Source organism: Euphorbia lathyris, chromosome 2 (genome assembly GCF_963576675.1).
Source record: "Euphorbia lathyris chromosome 2, ddEupLath1.1, whole genome shotgun sequence".
Classification (NCBI taxonomy): Eukaryota; Viridiplantae; Streptophyta; class Magnoliopsida; order Malpighiales; family Euphorbiaceae; genus Euphorbia; species Euphorbia lathyris.
Window position 1 is genome coordinate 78,418,022 of NC_088911.1, and position 8,412 is coordinate 78,426,433.

General features: G+C 40.7%; 1 long non-coding RNA gene across 1 annotated transcript; it reads left to right on the top strand.

Moving 5' to 3' along the window:
• The first annotated feature begins 7,596 nt into the window (after positions 1–7,596).
• On the top strand, positions 7,597–8,191 carry LOC136218873 (uncharacterized). The gene is made up of 3 exons (XR_010683960.1): positions 7,597–7,715; positions 7,806–7,985; positions 8,069–8,191. It is a non-coding gene; the product is annotated as an uncharacterized lncRNA (long non-coding RNA).
• Positions 8,192–8,412: the final 221 nt, after the last annotated feature.

Below are 8,412 nucleotides of genomic sequence, written 5' to 3' on the forward strand. Positions count from 1 at the left end.
ATCCACAGGAAATGCACATGATCCTCATCATCCAACTCCACCTTATCCAATTTCTTCTTAATTATTTTGGCATACGTCCCAGCCTCTTTAGATAAGATGGCTTGCACTCCAGGGAATGCATGGGTATCTATGCAACTTGGGACTTCCTCTCCAATGATAGGCAACCCCATCAAAGCAACCACATCACGTAAAGTGATAGACATCGGACCCAGCGGGAGAATCAATGAGTTGCATGACGGTGACCAAAAATTCAAAACTCCTTCAAGCACGTTCACACAAGGAGTAATTTCATGACGAGTTAAACGAACGAAATTCCTGATGCCAACCTGATCCCAAACACTTGCATACCTCAGTTCTAAGCGATCTACGAGGTCATTCCACCCAGCGTAGCAACGAGGGAATACCAGACCTTTCCTATTCACAGGGAATTGATAGGTCTCCCTATGGAGGGCCAATTCGGTAGCACTACTCATGGGATAAGGGGGTAAAGGTGAGCTATTCATAGCAACAGGGCTGATGGTAAGGACACTGTCCTGAAAACAAAGTGCAGACACAATCAGTCAAAACCTAGGGATGCTACCTTCAAATACATGATCATGAAATTATGAAAATTACCTCCTGCAAGCCAAGGGTTATGCCTAGGCGAGAATCAGCGTGAATGGTGTCAGAATACGAGTTCGCAGCTGTGACAGACAGATGCAAATTTCAGCAATACAATTCCATCGCCATGTAATAATTCTAAAATTCTTATGTTTTTATTCCAATTCAATCTATTTTCTCATAAAAAGCAAAAAGCAAAAAAAAATCAATCAAAAGAAAGAGATAAAGAAGAAAAATAGATTGCATACCCATGCTTTAGAGACTGAGGACTTGATTTTGAGCGTTCTTGAGCTTGGGGAAAAGAAAATGGCAGAAACAAAAAATAACAAAAAGGAGAAAAAAGAAAATGAAGAGTTGTAAATAGATAGAGAGTTCTAATTCAAATTTTAAAAATCCTGCAGGATTCTTTATCTATTATCTTTGAAAAGAAAAATATTTAATAAAAATTCTTTTGTACATAAATTTTATTATCACTAATTCATTTATGCACAAAAGAGGGAGGCAATTGTTAGCCCAGAAAAATAAAATAATTATTTTTATGTATATAAATGCTTAGGTTATATTTTTAGGATATAGTTTATATTTTCTAGAAATAATACACCTATAAGCTAAGCTTCAACCCGTGGGAAAATCCGGCACCACGCGGGGCGTGTCCTCAATATGCAGCGCGTAAACAAGGCGTCCGGAGAAATCAACGTCAAAACGCAAACACGCAGCGCGCCCTTCACCTTACGCGGGGCGTAATTTCTCACGCGGGACGTATTTGCCAATACGCCGTGTGTAAGACGCATTCGCGGAGCATGCCAGGATCAGAGGCTTGAAGACGCGGGGCGTAATCCTTCACGCGGGACGCGACACCAGAGACGCCATGCGTGAAAACCATCAATGAAACGCACTAGGCCTAATGTCCGCCAACACGCAGGGCGTAGCAGAGCATACGCGGGGCGTGTCGTCTCGTCCAGAAGCAGTTAACGGCAGTTTGAGGAGGTTAAGTTAGTTAATTAGAGTTAGTTGGGTTTGGTTAAGTTAGTTGGTGACTATTTACCAAAATACCACTGACTATTTACCAAAATACCACTGATTATTTACCAAAATGCCACTCTAAAAAACTATAAATAGACCCCCTCCCCTTCCTTATTTTTCACACTCAACACAAACACAATCCCCTTCCTAAAGGTCCCTTTCAATGCTCTCTCTTTTCTAGTTCTTAGTTTTCAAGTTCTTAACTTCTAGTTCTTCAAGTTCTTCAAGTTCTTCAAGTTTTTCTTTTTCGTTCTTCGTTTTTTCTTAGCTTCGATTTTCTTTTGAGCTTTCTTTAGTTCTAATTCAAGTTCCAATAGTCTTTCTTTCAAGTTTCTCAATTCAATTTAGCATTCCTAAGCTGTTACTCTGCTCAATTTTAAATTAGAATTTCATTTCCAAATCAATTTTCCAGATTCGTCCAATCGTTTTCAAAGCCCGATTCCATCCATTTTAAATCATTTTTTGCCTTCGATCCCTTCGACAAAGTTGTTCCTGACGTCTTGAATTTCAATCTAGTGTTTTTAATTTCCCAATTCCGTGCCCAGAAACTATAGTTACACGCTGATCTTTCCAGCTCAAATTCTTTTAGTTACTCTGCCGAGATTTTTCCAGATTCGTCCAGTCATTTTCAACTCTCAATTTCGTCCATTTCCAATTCGTTTTAGCTTTCGAGCCCTTATACAAAGTTGTTCCTGACATTCTGAAGTTCAATTTACACTACTTACAAGCCCAATTCCGCATTCTTAAGCACTCAAACCAAGCTCCCGAAGTTAAGGTCTAAATCTGCCCCATTTGCCTACCAACGTTTTGCCATTGCACCAAGCACATACCGTACGGGCCCGACCGATTGCAGCTCTCCAAGGACCTCACGCCGACGCCAAGATTCAACATCAATCCGAGATAGCTATTGTGGCTCCGAGTTTGTTGTTGAATTCCAAGTTTTATTTAATTGCATTTCAATTCCTCGTATTTGATTTGTTATTCCATTTCAATTGAATTAGCTATATGTTTAGTATAGAAGTTCTTCAATTGTAATTCATTTCCAATTTCATGTTTCAAACGCTTATTCAATCAATAAAATACCAATTTTCATCAAATCTCGTGTCAATTTCGCACTTTAAATTCTTTTATTTTCTCGTCTTCAATTTACCCGCATTAGCTTAAATAGAATAATTTATCTAGCAAAGTTTCTATAACGGCGCTAGAGACCCAAGAGGGACTTTTTCAATCCTTGCGTCCCTCGCCAATCGCTTCGTTTAAGATTTCAAGTTTTGGCGCGTAATTCCATAAACTTAACCGTCTTTAATATTTTGAGAAATAATTTCTCTGGCACGCCCGCACCCTAACCACACGTGACAAGGTTGAAATTAGCATATTCGCAAAATATCGCTAACAGATGCATTTAGGGATTTTTAAATCATTATAAATATTTTTAGTGATGATAGTTTTTTTTTTAAGCAAAAAGAAAATTTCATTGATGAAAGTACAATATAGAACAAATAAAATCAAGAGATCTTAAGGACCATTTCATCAGTCCTGACATAGAGTAGGGAGCCCGAGCAAGCTCATGGGCTACACTATTCGCAGAACGTCTAATGAAATTGATACTAACGTTATTTAAAGAACTTAACCGAGATTTGCACTCTTCTAATATAAAACCATAATCAGACCTAAAAGGTCTTTCCCTAAAATGATTAACTACCATAGTAGCATCCGATTCAATCTCACATCTTCCCAAACCTTTATTTTTTAACCAACTCAATGTTTCCCTTATACCCACTGCTTCTCCATTCTGACTTGATAGTTGCCTGAGAGAATCTTAGAAAACACACCATAGAATCGACCTTCACTATTGCGAAGCACAGCCCCAACACCTAACAAACCAGAACGCGGAATCAGGGAAGCGTCAACATTTAAGTTATGAACCTGGGGAGGAGGTCTGCACCATCTATGTGCTAATGAATTTTGTGTCGAACCATTTCTGTCGTTATGCAAGGTTTGTGCATCATGCCATTCCTTCAAACCCATACATGTCATTTGGAAAACCACTCTTGGAGACATCTTAACATTGTTCCAAATGTAATTGTTTCTACCAGCCCAAATACCCCAGATGACCATGGCCCACACATAAATAGAGTCAACAGACAGTGTATTAAAAACAAAGCTCACCCACTCCTTGAATAAGTGACCTCTCCAGTTTAGAATTCTTTCCATTCCTGCAATCTGCCAAACTCGAATGGAAATGTTGCACCCACATAAAACATGCATAATACTCTCCCCAACCGAACCATATAATGAATAGATGGAACTTAAATCTACATGTCTCTTAATTAAATTATCAGCATGTGGGATAACATTATGACATGCTCTCCAAATAAGATTTATCACCTTCGATTGAACTTTGAGCTGTCATATTTTCTTTCACAAACTACTCACAATATCAACTGGAATATTACAAAGCCTCTTATAAGCACTCCGGACAGAATAGTTTCCATCATGTTCAAAACACCAGAACCAATCATCCTGCAACAGATTTTGAGAAATATGAATACTAAATATATAATTTTGATCCTCCGAATGGAAAAGATCACGAACAATATCTATATCACATCGTCTCTCACCCAAAACAAAGAGAGAGCTCACAGGAGCAACAACAATAGGATATTGCAACACAAAAGTTGGGACTCCAAGAGGAGCTCCTAGCAGCCAAGGATCATATCTGATATACAAGTTATTACCATTACCCATTCTCTTGCGACAACCTTGAAGAAGGATGTCCTTTGCCTCAATAATACTGCTCCAAACAAAACTTGCATTATAACATCTAGTGGCTTCCAAGAAATACCCATGCTTACAATACCTAGCTTTAAATATGCGAGAAACCAGAGAATTTGGTGTAGTGATAAACTGCCAACCCTGTTTTCCGACCATAACCAAGTTAAACTCCCTAAGTTTTTTGAACCCTAAACCTCCAGCAAATTTAGGTATGCTTAAACAATTCCAACGCAACTAACGAATACTGTAACCCCTATTACACCACCAAAAAGCGTAGTAATGATAGTTTTTATTATTCTATATTATGGTATAATAAGAATGTTTTTTTTAACATTACAACTTATTTTTAATGAGAATATTTGTTTATCATTAATATTAATTTTTGATGACAAATACATTATTGTATAATATAAGTAGATTATGTCATTATTATTTGTTTAAATGACAAAATTTTATATCATTATAAACATTCTAATGAGAATATATTTAAATCATTACAAATATTTTAATGAGAAGTTTTACTTATCAGTAAACATTATTTTAATTGGAATAAAATTATTATCATTATAAGTTTATAACGAGGATACATTTTGTTCTCGTTAATTCTTTTAGTAAAGGACCCCAATAATGAAGGGCATAATGAGAGTAATTATTCACACTAAAACTGATTCAGTGAGGATATGTAGGTTTTTAATGAGAATATGCCCCTCGTTATAAGCCTTTTTTTTATAGTGCAGTAGAATCTTGTACAATTTCATCGTCTACCACCGCAGTGGAGTATTCATTTCCTATTTAATACTTACATGAGTTAGCAATTTGAGTTCCTTTTTGCTATTTTTGCACTCCCACACACTGCGTAAATAATGGTCCTAGTAAACCACGAGCTTTTAATTAGTCCAAAAAGCATCACAAAATATTTTCAGAAAAGTATCGTAAAAGTTTTACCGTCAATTCATTGGGGAAATTTAGGATCTTTTAGCATCACTAGCTCACTTCACGAAGGACTCGCTTAGTTAAAGCACTGGTCACTCACACCATGAAGAACTCGCGTAGTTACAGCTCACACGTTCACACCACGAAGAACTCGTTTAGTTAGAGCTTGCTTGCGCACCTCGTAAAGAGCTTGCTTAGTTAAGGCTCTATCAGCTACTTGACAAGAACTTTGCTTAGTTTAGACTCGGATACCAAATGTCACGGGGCTAGGTCTGAGCAAAGCTAAAACCCCATGTGGCGCGAAGATTTTCCCTAAGTCTCGGCTAGCCAGCTCCTACCAAAAGGGACCATCCCCTTTTAGCATCCCATCATTATGTATGTCGGTATTTCGTACCAGAAAGTTTCCGTGTATATAAACATCCCCCTAAAAATGTGATAACTTTCTAGATTCGATTCGATGATCTTCACCGCGGTTACCTGCAAAACAGAATCGGAGACAGGATCTCCGGAAAAACTCTCCGACGATCAAGTCAGTTTTATGGGAAGGTTGGTAAATTGATACTGGTATTGTGGGGAAAAGATGTGTACGTACCTCCCCATTTGCTTCTATGTCCTTTTTATAAGTGTTCCTAGGTAACCGCCGGGGGCGGTTACTCTTTCCAGGCCACGTCCCTTACGTGGCTACAAACGTGGTCTCGTTTGTTTTGAGTGGGAGGTTTAATGCTCCGTTTAGGATTTCGGGGAGGTTACTCGTTTTACCCGCTTCCTTTATTCGGAGCCCGTTTGATCTTGAACCATGGGCCTAAGTATAGGTTGGGCCCGTGTTTATGATTCGGCCCGGTTTGGTTTCACGGATCATCACATGCCTCCCCCTTAGTTTGGCAAGAGCCATTTAGGGTCTTTTCATATGTTATAGGGGACTCTTCATCTTCGTCTGGATATTCAAAATTCGAAAGTGGTTCTTTCGTTCTCCGTCATTTCTTCTCCGGCGTCAACCCTTTAGCGTTCGTTCTTCTCTGTATTCTCTTTCACATGTAAGTGTTCCTTTCCGCAACTTGTAACTCGTTCGACCCTTTTCTTATTTCTGCTCGTCTTTCTTCGTTAATATGTTGAACCCTGAACTCGATTTCGCACCGTTCGACGAAAATTACGTTCGCGAGGTGTCTCATGAGGTTGATGAGATGGTTGATGAAGTTTCAACCAGCTCTCCTTGGTCTGATTCCCATCCCGCCGATTTTCTCCATCTGGCGAATACAACTAATGAGGGTCTAGGTTTTGACCCTAAGAAGTTGATTCCACCACCTGTCCCAACTCCCCGTTTATTACCAAAAAAGGACAGGTTGGGAAGCCTAGTTTGCCGCGAGACGATTGATGACTTGCGGGAGCAGTATCCTTGGCTCCAAGGTCTGGAAACCATCATTCCCGGGGAGAATAGAGGGCCGGGCGACTACCCAAAGGGGTATTTCACCATTTTTATCGCCCAGATTATCTGCGGTTTCACGTATCCGCTGGTGGATGAGATTGCTTCCATCCTTGGTGGTTATGGAATCGCACCCGGACAACTGCATCCCAACGGATGGGCCGACTTAACCTTGGATAAATTTTTGGCGGATTGTCTGGAGGTTCCCCTCTCGCTCAAGATTTTCTCTAAGCTTCATCATTTCAAGAGTTCGGGGGAGTACTTTACTTTCATCCGACAGAGCGGTTACTACGGCTTTGATGAAAAGTCGAACAAAATCCGCGAGTGGGATAAGTCCTATTTCTTCATTAAGTTCCATGAAGGGAATCCAAACTTTCTTCGCTGCTGGGGCCGACCCAATGTAAAGAGTTTGAACTTTGGTTACCCCAGCAAGAACGAATCCGATATTATAAAGTTCTTGAAGAGCACTCCTCCTTTTGTATGGACATATGATCAGGCATTCCATATGCTAAGAAGCCGAGTAGCGATTGCCTACCGCGAGGGAGATCGTGTTGTCTATATCCCTTATCGCGTTTTTGTACAAGGTACTATTAACTTATTTCCAAGTTGATGATTTCTTTTAACCCTTTGCAGGGGTGATCCTTTATCTCAACTCGCTGCAGATCGGGTAGCGAAAGCCCTGGTGAGAAGGAAGAAGCGGATGGCGGGAACAACTTCTGTTGCAGGGGCGAATTCTCCTGTGGGGGCAACTCCTTCTGTTGAGGCGGCTTCCCCCCCAATTGCTTCCGTTTCACAGGGCCCCGCTTCTGTTTCTGAGGAGCTTCCCTTAAATAGGAAGCGGAAGAGTAATGTGGATGTGGAGTCTTCTCGCCCTAGGAAGAAGAATACCTCCGTATCCTTGACTGTCGGTGGTACATCTACGTCCACTCCATCCAAAGCCAAGGGCGGTCCCCCATTTCATGAGGTATCATAATTTATTCGCTCTTCTTGCGTTATTTATTTTCTCTTGTCAGTTTTCGGTGTTCTCCTGACCCTTCTCCTTGTGTATCCATAGCCGATTCCTGATATCAGCGGATGGTGGACCAGAACCTTTGGTAAAGCCGTGAGCTTTTCCTGTAGGGACATTGTTTCTTCCATATGCAATGTCCTTGGGCGACTTCCCTCCGCTTCTCGTGTGCGCGAACAGGTGCCGCTTCCGACTGCCATGGAGGGGATTGAGAAGCGAGCTATAGAGGTATATTGCTTTCCACTTATGTTCTATCCTTCAAACGCATCTCTCTATTCGCTCTTTTTATTCGCGTATCGTCTTATATGCAGATTATCAATTTCGCGGAGGGTGCTCTCTGCAGGGATGCTGAACGAGCTAGAGAGTTGGAAAGCCTTGGTACTGAATTGGCGACTCAGAAGTCGCTTTTTGATGATGTCCAAGGCAAAGTAAAGGTCCTTGAAGGTGCATGTCAGAAGGCTATGAGCGAGAAGGAGGAAGCTCTCAAATCCCTCCAGGCTAAGTCCGATGAGCTTCAGAAAGTCATTGATGATCTGAATTCGTCCAAGGAAGCCTTGGAGATGCAAAAGAGGAGGGCCGAGGAGATCACAGCTGATGATGGTGCTCGCATCTATTGGTATGGAGAGCGGATTCATGCGGCATATGAGCATGGACA